This window comes from Amphiprion ocellaris, chromosome 1 (assembly GCF_022539595.1).
Source record: "Amphiprion ocellaris isolate individual 3 ecotype Okinawa chromosome 1, ASM2253959v1, whole genome shotgun sequence".
In the NCBI taxonomy this organism is placed as follows: domain Eukaryota; kingdom Metazoa; phylum Chordata; class Actinopteri; family Pomacentridae; genus Amphiprion; species Amphiprion ocellaris.
The window spans coordinates 33,244,210-33,261,934 of NC_072766.1; the positions used below are offsets into that span (position 1 = coordinate 33,244,210).

The window sequence follows — 17,725 nt, forward strand, 5'->3', positions numbered from 1 at the left end:
CATGTTAAATGTTTTATTTATTTATTTTTTTTATGTTTTTGAGTTTTAATCATAGTTTTTTCTCTTTGCTTGTTTAGTTTTGTCATCTGTGTAAAAGGTGCTAAACAAATAAAGTTGAATTGATAAACTGAATAATTGACTAACTCATGATTGTGACAACAGAAGTATTTTCATTGTGATTTAAGGGTTTATTTCATTTTTAAGGTTGGGGTTAAAATCTTGACAGAAAAAGAAGATTAAAGAAATAAACTACATAACAAAAAGCAATTAAATCAAACAAAAAAATTAATACAATAAAACTTTTAAAAAGTTTTATTATTAAAAAGATTTAAGAAATTTAAGATGTAATTTTCTAATTAAACATTTAATTTTTTAATTAAATGTTTTGTCTTTTTAAAGGTTTAATAATCTGATTAAATGTTTTGCATTTTTTAAAATGTTTAATATTCTTTTATTTTTTAAATGTTTAATTGTGGAAAATATTTTATCTGTAATTTTTAATATTTGTATTTTAAAAATTTTGTTTAATTTCATAATGACATGTATTGTATGTTGTTGAATTATCTAATTCAATATTTTGTCTGTTTAATAGAGTTAAACATTAAATACAATTAAATTATATGTACATATACCACCTTTTAATGTTTAGTTTTCTTTTTAAATGCTTCATTGTATTTTCTGTTTAATTCCTATTTGAAGTTTTATTGTCTTTAAGATGTAATTTTCTAATTAAACATTTAATTTTTTAATTAAATGTTTTGTCTTTTTAAAGGTTTAATAATCTGATTAAATGTTTTGCATTTTTAAAAATGTTTAACATTCTTCTTGTTTAATTGTATTTTTTAAATGTTTAATGATGGAAAATATTTTATCTGTAATTTTAATATTTGTATTTTAAAAATTTTGTTTAATTTCATAATGACATGTATTGTATGTTGTTGAATTATCTAATTCAATATTTTGTCTGTTTAATAGAGTTAAACATTAAATACAATTAAATTATATGTACATATACCACCTTTTAATGTTTAGTTTTCTTTTTAAATGCTTCATTGTATTTTCTGTTTAATTCCTATTTGAAGTTTTATTGTCTTTAAGATGTAATTTTCTAATTAAACATTTAATTTTTTAATTAAATGTTTTGTCTTTTTAAAGGTTTAATAATCTAATTAAATGTTTTGCATTTTTAAAAATGTTTAACATTCTTCTTGTTTAATTTTATTTTTTAAATGTTTAATTATGTAAAAATATTTTATTCTGTAATTTTTAATATTTGTATTTTAAAAATTTTGTTTAATTTCATAATGACATGTATTGTATGTTGTTTAATTATCTAATTCAATATTTTATCTGTTTAAATATGTTAAACATTAAAATACAGATTAAATTATATGTACATATACCACCTTTTAATGTTTAGGTTTTCTTTTTAAAAGCTTCATTGTATTTTCTGTTTAATTTCCTATTTGAAGTTTTATTGTCTTTAAGATGTAATTTCTAATTAAACATGTTAATTTTTTAATTAAATGTTTTTGGTCTTTTTAAGGGTTTAATAATCTGATTAAATGTTTTGCATTTTAAAAAATGTTTAACATTCTTCTGTTTTAATTGTATTTTTTAAATGTTTAATGATGGGAAAATACTTATCTGTAATTTCTAAATATTTGTATTTTAAAAATTTTGTTTAATTTCATAATGACATGTATTGTATGTTGTTGAATTATCTCATTCAATATTTTGTCTGTTTAATAGAGTTAAACATTAAATTACATTAAATTATATTAAACAGACAAAATATTGAATGAGATAATTCAACAACATACAATACATGTCATTATGAAATTAAACAAAATTTTTAAAATACAAATATTAGAAATTACAGATAAAGTATTTTCCATCATTAAACATTTAAAAAATACAATTAAACAAGAAGAATGTTAAACATTTTTAAAAATGCAAAACATTTAATCAGATTATTAAACCCTTAAAAAGACAGAACATGAGCGCCCATATAGCTCAACGGGTTAAGCGGGTAACCCATGTACAGGGAATGGTCCCCGACGCAGCGTCCCGGGTTCGAGTCCCGCTAGTGGCCCTTTGCTGTAAAACAGAAGTAGAGACAACATTTTATTTGTTTTTATTCAAAAATATAAATTTTTCAATATTGCTGGGATTCAGGCGACTTCTTTCTATTTTGGACAATATTTCTCTAGCTCCTTGGAACACAACAGACACTTCACCTTTTAAAATACCAGAAAAAAAAGAAATTAGAACAAGCGGTGCGTGGTGTTGTCACAGTTATACATATTACACTTCACTTGTTATGTGCCTACTTTATTAGGAGAAATCAGGTCAAAGTGTTCCCAGACAGGGGAGAATCTTCTCTTTCTGGCTGGTTCTATAAAAAAAAGTCTCAAACCGATTGAATGCAAAGATACAGCAGGTAAAAATCCAACAAATGTACGTCAAACCTGCGAACCAGTTCCTGAACCAGTCACGCGGTACGACCGGCTTGCGAGGCTTCGAACGTCATCATTTTTGGCTCCTCCCCTAAATGAAGCAAGCCTCGATACGCGCTTCGTGGACACGCCCCCTCCATTACTCAGCGCACGCTTCGAAGCCTCGGCACATCTCGTAACATTACTATAAAACACGGTAAGAAGATAAATACTTCTAACCAGCAGCGTTGTTTTGTTGTACGTTAAGTCCGCGACTTGTGAAGATTTGTGTTTTGTCGTGTTTGAGCAGTTGGCCCGGACGCGTTAGCTAGCTAAGCGGCTAAGTTAGCTAGCGGGCTAATTAAACTAGGTGGCTAGCTTACCGGTGAACACCTGTGTTAGTTGCTGCAGCAGCTGTCCTCATTATTAGAATGACCTTCTCAACCTGTATTTCTCTGCTGTGTATTTTAGCTTTTAAAAAAGTTATTTTACTTTAAGGTTAACTGAAACCCGTTGAGCTGCACTGAAGTTTAACATTCAGCTGGTTTGAATTAAACCGCCCTTAACATTGCGCAACATCACCTCTCTGAATCTCTATAATTTCATTAAATTCCTTCTCTCTTCCACTGCTCAAGTTCAATCCAATATATAAAATGACATTAATAGTGAATAAACTAACAACCAGCCATTGTATTTATTTATTATTGCATGTATTTGTAGTAAAATATGAGTTGAAACATCCTACTTTTGGATCTAGAGCTGCACAAGCCGTTCATTTTCAGTCACCTGACGAGTTAAACTCCCCTTTTTATGTGAGGTTGAAGCAGAAAGTCTGAGTTAACAAAGAATGTTGTTTATAATTTGTGATACCTGTTATCTCTGACAGGCTTTAGTTTTTGTTGAGCCAATTTACACGTAGAAACTTTGTTCAGGAAGATTTCTCAGTAGCTCAGAGGACAGGCTGCTTTTTACACAACCTTGTAAGAGAATGTCTGTCAATGCTTTTAGCAGAATTTAGGAACACAACACTTCCCAAACATATTTTGAGGCTGTGAGGTTGAACGTTTGAGAGTCTATTATTCATTCATTCATTTATTTATTTTTAAAATGGGACAATTTGTATTAATGTACATTTCCATGTAAATACGAGAGATTGTAGCCATACGGCTAATTTCCATCTCAAGTCCCATTGGCAGATCAAAAGTAGAGAACAACATAAGACCATAACTGAAGACACACACACACACACTCATGCACACACACACACATATATATATATATATATATATATATATTTATATATATATATATATATTTATATATATTATTATATATATATATATACACACACACACAATAAAAGATAACATTTAGTGGTCATAACAGACAAAAGCTGAGATATTGAGGCAGCTACCAAGCAATAATTAATTAACATTTACACATGATTATATTGCAAATATCTCTTTGTTGTTATTCGTGTGTTTGTTTGTGGTCTTTCTGTTTCTAGGTGGAAGCTGAATTAGTGAGGATGACTCCTGCTCCTGTCATCTCTAAGCTCCTCACACATCTTTACCTGCACATGAGGAAAATCACTCCTGTAGAATGCACGTATCTTTGTCATTATTATAAAAAGATGTTGCCTGGTGACCTGCCAGAAGGTCACTAGGCAACATCACTACAGACACTACAGAGTCAGCCAAAATAATGTTTACACACATCAGGAAAAGAAAAACTTGCATAAATATTTCAATACCAATTTTATTCAGACATCACCAGATTAATAAAAGTTATCTTTGGCCTCTACAATTACTGGAGGTGCTCAAAGTGGTGGCCACTGGCTTCCAGACATTTCTGTTGTGTTGTAGACGTCACTTGTTGATGCTCCATTCATGAGGGTAGCGCCATCTGTTGGGAAAACATCGTACAACAGGACACAGAGTTGTCATGATTTGATCAAACTTAGAACGAGGAATCTATATGTATAGAAGTACTTATACAAATGAAATATTTATAAAAGTTTTTCTTTTCCTGATGTGTGTATACATTATTTTTGGCTGACTCTGACTCTGTGAACTTAATGAGAACAAAACTGTCATTTAATTGTTGCTCTGGAAGCTTCTTATTGAAAACCGGCTGGTGTTATGCTTTGAAACAAACTGCTGTTGAGGTCTGTGTTTTTAGGTTTAACCCCACAGTTTCTGAATGAACTGATAGTTGTTTTTTTTTTCCTGATCAATGTGGACGTTATAATTGATGGTAACATTTACTGATCATATAATCAGCATGACAATATAACAGTATAACATTCTGACCACCTGACTAATACTGTGTTGGTCCCTTTATGCTGCTAAAACTCCTCTGACCCAGTGGTTCATCAGAACCTCTGGGGATGTCCTGTGGATTCTGTGGCTCCTGTGGGTTGCAGGGTGGGTCCTACCTAGACCAGGCTGATCCTGGACCATCCCACAGATGCTCAATCAGATCTGGATGGGGGGAGTGTGGAACCCAGGTGAACAGCTTAGCTCTGTCGTGTTCCTCAGACCACTCCTGAGCAGTTTGAGTTTGTCCTGCTGAGGGTGGCAGCTGGCATCAAGGACTGCTGTTGCCATGGAGACTAGGGGGTTGTTTGTCCTGCAGTGTTTAGGTGGTGGTACATGTCAAACATCCACATGAATGTCAAGGTTTCCCAGCAGAACGTTACATTAGAACAAGATGATGGATGTTGTTCTCTTCAGCTGTCAGTGGTCAGAATGTTGTGGCTGATTGGTGGATCTGTCTGCCGTCACTCTGACATCCAGAGTTATACAAAAGTGTAGTATGTGTGCAGTGCAGAAGAGATTTACTTTATTGTATGCAGTTTTTTGTTTTTTAAGGGAGAGCATTTTTTTTTATCCACCTGAAGAAGATCTAATCTTTCCCTTCAAAGGATAGTTATTGTTAATACGGCTTCCATAGTGGTCCCATCAGAGAAAATCATATCCATATACAGATTTTTATTAATTCCAGAGCTGGATCAGTAAAGATTCTAATAAGAACTACATCAGATAATTCTTTGTTGCAGTTGGAATTTTGCAGCCTGAGAGGTGGTTGGGAAGGTTTGCAGTTCTTTTTTTAGCAATATGTTATAATAAGGATAAGGATAAACTTTATTGATCCCACAGTGGGGAAAGTTCACCGTTACAGCAGCTCCAAAGAAAAAGTATACAGGCAGTTCAGGAATAGATAAGAAAAAGAAACACAGTGCACAAGTTGCAGAAAAAACATTATATACAGATGATTTTTTTTCTTCTTCTTAAATATGTAGAAGATTATATACAAGAGGATGAGGTATCGGTTATTGCACTGATGAGGTATCAGTTATTGCACATAAGTAGGAGGATGCGTGTCTAAAATGGGGGAAGAAAAAAAAGTGCAGCAGTAAACAGTACACGGTGGAGTTTATAGTGTGGCATTGTACAATCTAGCAGATGCTGGAATAAACGACCTGCAGAAACGTTCCTTCTTACACCTAGGGTGAACCAGTCTGTTGCTGAAGGCGCTTCTTAAGGAGTTCACAGTCTGATGCAGAGGGTGGGAGGTGTTTCTGATGATAGAAGACAGTTTGGCCAGAGCCCTCCTCTCTCCCACCACCTCCATGGAGTCCAGGGATCAGCCACAGACTGAGCTGCTCTTTTAATCAGTCTGTTGAGTCTGTTCTTATCACGCTCAGAGCATCCTCCTCCCCAGCACACCACTGCATAGAAGACCATGGATGCCATCACAGTGTCATAAAAGGTCCTCAGCAGTGTCCTGCTCACACCAAATGATGCGAGTCTCCTCAGCAGGTATAGACGACACTGACCCTTCTTATACAGAGAGTCACTGTTATCTGTCCAGTCCAGTTTGTTATTTAGGTGAACACCCAGGTACTTGTAGGTCCTCACTCTCTCAATGTCAAGTCCCTGGATGTTCAGTGGTGGAGTGTTTGAAGGTTTCCTGTGGGAATCGATCACCATCTCCTTTGTCTTGCTGGCGTTCATTTGGAGGTGGTTCTGCTCACACCAGTAGACAAAGTCCATGATGACCTTCCTGTTCTCACAGTCGTTCCCCTCTGACGTGCATCCTATGATGGCAGTGTTATCAGAGAACTTCTGGAGATGACAACTGTCTGTGGAGTAGCGGAAGTCTGATGTGTAGAGGGTGAAGAGGAAAGGTGAGAGTACTGTACCCTGAGGGGCTCCTGTGCTGCAGACCACCACATCAGACACTCAGTCCCCAGGTTCAGACTCCCCCTTTTTGCCCTTGCCCTGCCCTGATATGGTCTGGAGTCCTCTCCAGACCTCTCTTGTGTTGTTGTTCTGCAGCTGATCCTCCATTTTCCTCCTGTAGCTGGCCTTGCACTCCCTGATCTTTCTCTTAAAGTCCCTCTGTACCCTGCTCAGATCTTCACTGTCACCAGACTTAAAGGCCCTCCTTTTCTCCAGCAGCAAGGCTCTCAGCTCAGGAGTCACCCATGGCTTATTGTTTGAGAAACACCGTACCCTCCTAGTGGGTACGATGGTTTCTACACAGAAGTTTATGTATTCTGTGATGCAGTCCGTTAAGCTGTCAATGTCCTGTCCATGCAGCCCACAGAGCACCTCCCAGTCTGTGGTGGTAAAACAGTCTTGGAGTGCCTCACTGGCCTCCTCAGACCACTGCTTCACACACTTTTTGGTTGGGGGTTGTTTTTTCACCAAAGGTGTGTAAGCAGGGAGCAGATGGACCAGGTTGTGGTCTGAGCGGCCAAGCAGGGGGAGGGGGGAGCAACTGTAGGCATCTGCTGTGTTTGTATAGAGCAGATCCAGAGTTTTGTTGTCCCTGGTGGGGCAGTCCACGAACTGATGGAAGGTGGGGAGAGTGGCAGCCAGGGAAGCATGGTTAAAATCCCCGGTGATGAGGAAGAAGGCTTGAGGATGCGTTGTCTGTAACCGTGAAACCACACTGTGGAGGAGCTCACAGTTGGCCGAGGGATGGATGTACACCGTTACTGCAGTAACATGTGAAAACTCCCTCGGCAGGTAGTACGGCCGGATGCTAACAGCTAGCAGCTCAATGTCCCTGGTACACCGCTGCTCCTTGATATAAATGTCTACACATCTACCTGGTCTACTCCAGTAATAAACTAGAGAAGAAGAAGTCTGCTTCCAAACTGCAGGGGGCAGTGTATCTCAAACACACGTCTACCTTGTCTACTCTGGTACTAAACTAGAGAAGAAGAAGTTTGCCATACACCAATTAAAACATGTCATTTTACCGAATAAAAGCATTTCAGCAGTTACTTTTAATTTTACGCCATGAATACTTCATAACCCGGTTACCACGGTTATCTCTGTGATGAATCGTATAAGTGCACGTATTTGTAGACTTCAGCTACGAGTAGGTCCTGGCCCTCCGCCATGTTTTTCCGCGCGGCTCCGTCCACGTTGGTTAGAAAAATATGGAGGTGCGTGGAGCAGAAATTTACCGTACGGAAAGGCCGCACAAGGGGGCGTGGGTGCAAAAATGGCGCAATTTTTCCGCACGGACCTCGCGGACGCGGCAAGCATAAAACAAGCTTTAGCGCGGCTAGCTCATCCGTCTTATTTAGGAGAGACCTCACGTTTCCAGTGATGACAGATGGAAGATCTTTATTGTCATTGTACATGAAATTATCTGCAAACCCGCAAAGTGTATCAGTCTGAGGTATCTAAAAATAAATAAGTAAAGAAAAATGCTTCTAAAGCCAATAATAAACAGAAAATTTTGAGGGAATATTCTAAAAAGGAAAGAAAAGCTCCATTCTCACTCCTCTCAGGATAAACTGTCATTAAAATTTACTTTACATTTAGTTCAACATGAGATAAAAACATTTACTTTCATTACTGATGTCAAGTTTTAATAAAGTTCATGCTACTTTTATAAAATGATGAAAGTGAATAAATTGTATTTCTGTGATCTGTGTTTGATTTCTGTCTTTTCTCCTGTCATCCAGATGTTCAGAGGGAGATGATGCCACATCTGGTCCAGCTGATGGAAGGTCTTGAAGTTCTCTGACTGGCCTCGACTGAAGATGGTCGTCTCACTGGATTTAAGGTTCAGATGCTCAGTAACAAACTCCACCAATGTGCTAACAGGGAAGCTTTAGGTTTATTAAATGTTGCTATGAAGGTTTCGCTGTTTTTCTTTGTGAATGCAATGTGCTCCAACTGAAACTTGAATTAGAACTTAGAAGTAAATCCTTCCATCTGTAAGGATTTAGTTGCATTAATAACCTCATGACATTCTAATTTTTATTTCAGTCTTGGCTGGAAATAGAATCTCTGTATTGATTCAGGTAAAACCTGAACTTCACAGCATGTTGGAGCAAAACAACCAGATGAAAACTGTGATGGTGTTGGATTGTCAGACCGTAATGTTGCAGCTCAAAGCAGCTTTTCTATCTCAGTTCATTCTGACATTCAGCTATGAATCAACACAGCAGATGGTGATCCATGCTGTGGAAGTCTCACATCTCCTGATTTAATGGAGCTGCTTTACACTTTTTACACTGTTTATTCACCAACACTTAATTTAATAAAAGTCCCATCTAGTTTTTATGAGGAATGTGATGTTTTAATTTCTCTGAACAACTGCAGTCTAATGCAACAGCTGGAGTTGTAACATCTGTCCTGATATTGATCATGAAGTATTGATCAGAATACTTATGGTTAGCAGTCATCCCTGAAGTTTTACATTAAAATCTTTACTTGTGTTGTGAACTTTGGTAAGAAGCAGAAACGTTAGCGTTGCCATGGATACATGAGTGTTAAATTCTGTCCATGTTTCCATTTTGGGAAATGCAGTCCAGTTCCAGAATGTGGAGGAATTTAGTCTCACAATCACAGACAACAAATATTATCTGCAAGTCGGGTTATTGTTGTTTATCAGCACAATACAAAAAGATTAATGTTAGAAATATTCCAGTTAAGACTCTAGAATATCATGATTTATGTAAATTGACCTCAATAATATGAATGTTCAGGTTAAGATTGTACAGTGATATTTATTATGTAAGTTTAGCTGATTAAAGTTTATGACTCTACACTAAAATATTATTTAAATAGACATCATTATTATAATATTTAGGGTCAGACCCTACAGTATTGAGATGAAGAAATCAAATATTCAATAAAATGTAAATACACTGAACTCATTTGGATATATTTAAGTGAGACTATACAATATTATTTGACGCAAATCTATCTGAAATCAAACTTTTTAATAATTTTCATGCCGAACATTTACTGGACTGATTTAAACATTAAAATCACTCCTTTCTAATCCTCTGCTGTATGTTCAAACCTGAGGCCTTAAATAGAAACACACAAGTATCTGATTGAAGGAACTTCTGCAGAGTCCTGGTTCCAGAACATGATGATAGAATTATAGCCAAACTTGAACAAAAGCTGCCTGAGAGTTTACAGGTTTTTATGTTAGATTTCTTCAGTAATTTAATGAGAGTTATCAGCAAAAATCAAGTGTTCATTTCATGAACTTCATTTCCTAAAACATCCAGAATTGGAGCTCATATCTTTGGCAGCTGTAAAGTTTCTGCTCCTTCAAAGTTCACAACACAATGAATGAATTCCTAAAACACTCTCAATGCTGGAGAGCGTTTGTGATGCTGAAGCAGTGACCAGTTTTTCTGTTTCTTCTCTGGAGATGCACAATGAGGGACGTCTGCAGCGACTGAGAAAGAGTCTCACCACATCCTTACATGAGGAAAAAGACTTTATTGAAGACTACAATGAGAAAAACTGTCAGACAGCAGATGGCTGCATTCAAGGTGAGCTCTGAACATTTGATCTGGAACAGGAATTCAATAACGGCAGCATGAGCTTCATTTCAGTCTGTAGCTGCTGAATTCATGGATGAATCATCTGGCACTAGAGAGGAAGACCATCAAACATCCACGTCAGCTGATGGAGGTCCAAGAGTCTCACCGAACAAACAACCGACAGAGTGAAGACCTCGAATCTGATTGGACGGCCTCCTAATCAGCCACATGTGTGAACAAATGACTCTAAGCTGATTTGTTTTCTAAAATAAATCTAATCTATGTTTGTGTGTTTGCTTCTTTACACCACTGTTAACAGTTTAGGCTGTTAGATTGTTCCAGATAAGACAAGTACAAGATTCTTCAGAGCCGTTCTACCACGAGCCTGACAGGAAGAGCTCCAACAGCTACTGAATGTTCCTGAGGTCCCCTCAAGGCTACAGGAGGAGCCCTATGAGGATGAGCCGGTCCACCTGATGGCAGCCAGTCGCTGTGGTTCAAAGCCAACACCGACTACATGGACTTCTACTGGACCACACGGAGGCCTTCAAACCGGACCAACAAGTTCAGCGACTCCCCGACTCGTGGGTCTGAGGACGCCACCGAGCCTCGGCCCAGCCGGCCTCCTGTCTGTGGATGTTTGAGTGCTGAGAGGTTTGTGGATGGATGTGAACGTTCTGTGTTGAAACAGCAGCTTTTGACTCACCAACACCGGGAAAAACCAAGAGCTCCTTTATTTGTGACTTCCACTAAAAAACTGATGAAAATAAGTTTGCCAGGGTTCTGACTGATAACAGATTATTAAATAATGAAAGTAATCATTTAAATATTCCTTTAAACGATCAGTTTAGGTCTACATTTCCTTTACACTGGCTTCTTGGTATATGTACAAGTATTTTGGGTGGAATATACCATTAAGCCCAATGTTCAAGGGTTCTTCTGGGAATATACCATTAAACCAACCTTTTAGGTAAATGTTCCAGGATGTTGGGTAGAATATACCATCAGATCAACCTTTTAGGTCTACATTGGAAGATTTTAGAGTAGAATATTACTCCAACCCATCCTTTAGGTCTACATTTAAGGTGGAATACTCCTTTACACCAAGATTTTATGGTCTACATTGAAGGATTTTAGGTGGAATATTCCTTTGAACGAACTTTTTAAGTTTATGTTCAAGGATGTTGGGTGGAATATACCATCAGACCAACCTCCAAGGTGTACAGTAGGGAATTTTAGGTAGAATATACTGTTAAACTCACCTTTTAGGTCTACATTGGAGGATTTTAGGTGGAATTTTCTTCCAAGCCGTCTTTTAGTCTACATGTAAGGATGTTTAGGATGGTATATTCTTCCAAACCAACTTCTCAGGTCTACATTTCAGGTGGAATATTCCTCCATACTAACTTTTTTGGTCTACATTGAAGGATTTTTTGTTTAACCAGCCCCTCAGGTCTCTTTGAGGATTTCGGATGGAATACTCGGTTAAAGCAACATTTTAGGTGCATGTCCAAGGATTTTTGGTGGAATGTTCCTTTAAGGTGGATGTTTGAGGACCTTGTAGGTGGAATACTTCCTGAAACCAACCTTTAGGTTAACATTCAAAGATTTAAAGTGGAATATTCCTTTAAACCAACCTAAATTTCATGTTTTGATCATTATCAAGTGAGAAACCTCAATCCAGACTCCTCATAATGATGTTTGAGATTTATGCTGCTGTTATTTGTTTAGTCCAGACTAAATGACAGAAATCCACAACTGTAATTTTATTTCAGGACTCGGTAATTAAATGTCAAAACAATCCATGTCACTCTAAAAACTCAACAGCTGTACAAACTCTAAGATTAAACTCTCCACAAGGATCCAAAATAAGATGGACTTCTACATGAGAGTTTTAATTATTCTTCATCTACTTCCTGAAAAGTTTGGTCAATAAAAAAGACAAAAACTAATATTTTCAGCTGAACTAAAGACAGACTTTGTGATTTTTCTGCTCACATGTTGTGTTGTCAACTTACTCTTTCAAATAAATATCCTCCTAACCCCCTGGAAACCAGCGTTTGTCCTGTTTTTGTGTTGCTCCTGGGCGGCCCTAGACAGCCGGGTCCTAATGTTTTTTGAGCAACACACCATACTATGACGTTTTTACAATGATGGTTCTACTATGGAACCAGTTTGACATGTTCAGGCGTTCTTTGTGTGAAAACTCAGAGATTTCAGGTATCAGAAGGTGGTTTTCAACTTTCTTTGTTAACTTTCTGCCTCAACTTTAAACTAAATTTCCTTCACTAACCCAACCCTCTGGACTTCCAGTAAGCTGTGTTCCTATTGGCTGTCCAGGTGGCTGCTTGGTGTTATCAGGAACACCTGAGCAGCTCACTGTCTTCCTGCTTTATTTAGCTGCAGACAAACATTTCCTCTGCTTCCTTCACCACAGAACCGGGTTTGGCTCCAGTGCTTTAGTTTGTTCTTTAGGCGTTGGCTTGCAGCTTCCAGCAGTAAAATTGTCTTTAATGTGTTTCTTGGTGTGTTTTAGGACATTGTACTGGATAGTTGTCTTGATAAATGTGGTTCTTTAGCCACAGTTAGCACATGGTGCTAATGTTTGCAGTGATTAGTGGATTTGGTGCAGCTGAGTTGTGTCTTTATCTTGGCTGTAGTGAGTCTTTAGAGGTTTTTGGTCAGACACATTCTGTATTCTTGTTTGAGAACCAACGTTGGTTGTCCAGAAGGTAAGAGTTCCTGTCCTGATTCTCTGTTCTCAGAGCTTCTCTGGTAGGCTGCAGGAGACTTTAGCGTTTGGGTTGTGCTAGTTTGGGTTTTGTATGGTTTCATTTGGACGACTATCTTGAGGCCCCTCCATGTGGTTGAGTGAGGTTTTCTGTAACAGTTCTACAAAGCAACCTGCAGCAGAAGAGACTTTGAGAGTTTTTAGGAAGTTCTGGAGAGCAGACTTTAGAGCAGCAGAAACATTTGTCAGCAGTTTGAGAAGGTGAGCTTCAGAGTAGAAATGAGACAGAAACCTTCCTGACCCGTGTGGTGAGGTCCTGTACCAAGAGTTTGAGCAGGTTGTGAAGAGTCTGTAGTTCTTTGGTCTGAAAGCACAAGAAGAGTCGACTCATTAAAGGAGAAAACAGGAGATATTGTTGGTTCTTCTGTCGCTCTGCAGTTTCCTTAGACTGAATATCAAGTTTATATTTTAAATGATTTCCCATGTGAGCCCAAGAAGACTTCAATAAACTCCCTCCATCCCCTGGACACAACATATTTTATTACCATGTAAAATTTTTTTTAATGTTTTTGAGTTTTAATCATAGTTTTAGCATAGTTTTTTTTTTCTCTTTGCTTGTTTAGTTTTGTCATCTGTGTAAAAGGTGCTAAACAAATAAAGTTGAATTGATAAACTGAATAATTGATTAACTCATGATTGTGACAACAGAAGTATTTTCATTGTGATTTAAGGGTTTGTTTCATTTCTAAGGTTGAGGTTAAAATCTTGACAGAAAAAAAGATGAAAGAAACTACATATAAAAAAAGCAATTAAATCAAAGAAAAACATTTAATACAACAAAACTTTTAAAAAGAAAATTAAACATTAAATACAATTAAATTATATTAAACAGACAAAATATTTAATTAAGTAAACAGAAGATACAAAACATAATTATGAAATTAAACAAAATATGAAACATTAAAGATGAAATATTTTAGATAATTAAACATTTAAAAAATCCAATTAAACAAGAATATTAAACATTTAAAAAACACAAAACGTTTAGATTATTAAACCTTTAAAAAGACAAAACATTTTATTAAAACATTAAATGTTTAATTAGAAAATTAAATCTTAAAGACAAAACTTTAAGAATTAAACAGAAAATACAATGAAGCATTTAAAAAGAAAATTAAACATTACAAGTTGTTAAAACATTGAAAAAGAAAAACCTTAACAAAGATTTAATCGAAATTTTTCAAACAAGCCGATAAAACATTTGAAAAAACAACAAACATTAAAAAGACTAAACATTTCAAAATCAAATCAGACCTTAGAAAAGAATAAAAGGTGAGAAAAGAGCAAAACTAAACATTTAAGAAGAATCAAACTAAAGACAAAACATTTGAAAAGACACCAGTTAAACTTTAGAAGACCAAATTAAACAGAAGAAACAATAAAAGGATGAAAAAGAGTAAAAACAGATAAAGGTCTTAAGCATTTTCTAGTCTGAAATGAAAACATCAAGTTGTTTCTTCAAACATTTCCTCTTTCTATGTTCTTGGTTTGATTGTGGATAGATTTACTAAGAACTCATTTCAGAAAACTGCTTTCCAGATAAAGTCTACTAGTAGTTGAAGGCATTTATCAAACTAATGTTACCTTCTGATCTCCATAAACTTTACTGTTCAGTGAAGAGAATCAAAGTTTGTTGAGGATTTCTAAAAAACCCACAGGTGAAGGTCTGAGAAGAACTCAGATGGATGGTCTAAATGTGAAATCAAGACTAATGGTCACAAGTTTTAAGGCTTCTGTTAACCAGAAAGTTCAAACTAACAGAGAAGTACTGAGAAACTTTTAAAATTTCAGTCCTCAGACTGTCTAAAGGTTCAAACTAACAGAAAACTACTCAGGAACTTAGAAGATATCAGTCCTCAGACTGTCTAAAGGTTCAAACTAACAGAGAACTACTCAGGAACTTAGAAGATATCAGTCCTCGGACTGTCTGAAGGTTCAAACTAACAGAGAACTACTCAGGAACTTAGAAGATATCAGTCCTTGGACTGTCTGAAAGTTAAATCTAACAGAGAACTACTGTGGGACTTAGAAAATTTCAGCCCTCAGACTGTGTGAAAGCTCAGGTCCTGAGGACTCGGGAGGTGTGGAGGCTTTGGAAAGTCTTGGAACTGAGGGTTCAACCCTCCAGCACAAAGGCTGAAGTCCAACCCACTGAGAAAAACGGTCGAGTCGAGACTCGGGTTAAAAAAAACTCGAAAACGAAAAAAAATAGATGATAAATGCGCAAAAAAAAGAAGAATTAGTATCTGAGCAGATAGCTCAGGGGATAAGAAGATGGACTAGTGACTGGAAGGTCGCAGGTTCAAGACCCACCAGTGGCCTTTTTCTTTCTTTGTCTTTGTCAGGATTTTGAGAAAATTTAAGAAGTGTCTGGTCTTGAACCAGCGACCTGCAGCTCCATAGGCAAATCCTTAACTCACTGAGCTACAGATCAGATAAAATAACATAATTTCGTCGTCCCTTTGGCATCGTAGTTTCTGAAGTGACCACATGGGTGGAACCAAGGCGGAGTCTGGGTGGAGTCAGGGCGGAGAGTAGGCGGGGAGGTAGGTGGCGGCCTCCCCCCTCTACTCCCCCACCTCCCCCCACCACCCACCACACCTTCCCCCGCCCGACGAGTTCTTCGAGTCTCCACGAGTTCTTCGAGTCGCCACAGGTTTTCCCGAGTTTCTGGAGTTTCCACCAGGTCGGAGGCAGAACAAGCTGTCATGAAGAGGTGTTGAAGTCGGCCAGGATGGACTGACTTTTTACAGCAACTAGAAGGAAGACGACTAGAAGAGCAGGTCTTTAACCACCATCCATAAAATCCATGGAGTCGACTCCAGAGAAATGAAGGGAGGTCAATTTTTATCAACCTCCATCCAGATGTTCAACTTGATATCTTTACGTTGACATTTTTAGCACCACAAACCTTTAGTATCACACTTTATTATCATTTATTAGGACTGTAATGGAATCCACCAGCAGATTTAGTTTTTCTTGACAAACTTTATTCTTGTCATCATGGGACTGCAGTATTTAAAACTGTTCCTTCTATTTAACCTCATGTTTATTGGTTTTAGTGAAGAAAGTTATTTTAATTGTCGATTAGTCTCTTAAAAACCAAATAATAAATTGGATTAGTCAAGAGGTTTAAATTTCTTACTTTGTCATATTTTAAATATGACAAAAAAATATAAAAATAAAGCGTCTTGAGACAATTTGACCTGTAATTGGCATTATATAAGTAAAATTGAATTTAAATTGTATGTATCTTGTAATGTTGGAGTGATTCAGCCATATATGTTGAAAAACACATTTTCTTTGTCCATTAATCTGTTGATTGTTTTCTCCAGTAATTCATTTCTTGTTTTGGTTTATAAAATGTCAAACCCAAATATATTCAGTTTACTGTCATAAAAAACAAAAAGATTTACATTCATGATGCAGGAAATAGGCAGTTTTTCACTTTTTATCTTAGTTTAGTCAGAAAGATAGTTGATAATGTGTGAATTGTTGCAGTGTGAGAGACGTAAAAGGTTTTAATCTTTGGGGCTGACTATCAAAAAACATTTAGAAACCAACATCAACAAAATACTCAACAAGGATTTGAACATCATTAAAGGGAAATCCAACTTTTGCATGACAATGTCTAATTAAAGGACATTTATTTCCAACGTAAATGTGTGATATTCATCCTCTGGACTTTTCTCTTCACATCGTCTTCCACCTGGACTGGTTTGGTCGGGAGCATGTGCAACAAACATTTGAAAAACTGCACTTTAACATCAATGAATGACACTGAAGTTTAATCTCTACATAAATGAGACTGAGTCTGGATGTGCTGCTCTGTCATTAACTCCTAAATTTAGGGAAAGTTCAAACAAAAGAGGACAGTTCAGATAAGACTTGAAAATGAGCTTATTCTGAACAAACATCTCAGACTTTCTGAGCTTCAGCACCTATAGCAAGATATTTTAACAACAAGCAACTCAAGAGATCCAGAAGTTGGAGAGAGTTAGCTTTAGCTGAGCCAAAGAACATGTGGGACGCTAACCTAGCAAACATTTCAGACTTTTCTCTGTGAATTCTGAGAAATAATTTCCTATTTAATGACAGAGCTACACATCTTAACTCAGTCTCATTAAAACAGACTCTAATTCAGTGTCATCCATCCATATTAAAGTGCAGTTACCCAAAATGTTTGTTGCATGAGCTCCAACAAAACCTGTCCAGGTAGAAGGCCACTTTGACAAACAGGAAGTGGAAGATTCCAAGCAGATTTATAGAAGGGGGAACCGGACTGTACTAAGTGTGGTCGAGTATAAAGGGGTGTTTTGTGGGTTTTTAAGGCTGATAATGATTATTAGTGAGACATTTGGAGTATATTCATTTGCAGTAAATGAAAGTATTTAAAATCTTGGAGTTAGATGTACAAGAACACAAACTTTAACAGAAAACTTTGTTGATACGTTTTTGTTTTGTTTACAGATGTTAAGTTAAAGGAGTTTTATTCGTGATGTATAACCAATCAAATCACTCCAGAAGACAGAGCGACCACAGGTAGATAAAGGTTCAGAGCCAAAGTAGCGCCATTTTTAAATGTATTTATTACCGTAAATCAGTAAATCAGTCAGCCCACAATTACTACAATTCTACAATGTATGTCTCTTTCCTTTGACTTGTTATTTGTACAATATA

General features: G+C 36.6%; 1 long non-coding RNA gene across 2 annotated transcripts; it reads left to right on the top strand.

Moving 5' to 3' along the window:
* Positions 1-3,918: 3,918 nt before the first annotated feature.
* On the top strand, positions 3,919-12,307 carry LOC129350992 (uncharacterized). Of its 2 annotated transcripts, none has more exons than XR_008604611.1 (2): positions 3,919-4,046; positions 8,431-12,307. It is a non-coding gene; the product is annotated as an uncharacterized LOC129350992 (long non-coding RNA). The 2 variants fall into 2 exon arrangements; XR_008604618.1 differs by lacking the exon at positions 3,919-4,046 and adding an exon at positions 4,601-4,947.
* Positions 12,308-17,725: the final 5,418 nt, after the last annotated feature.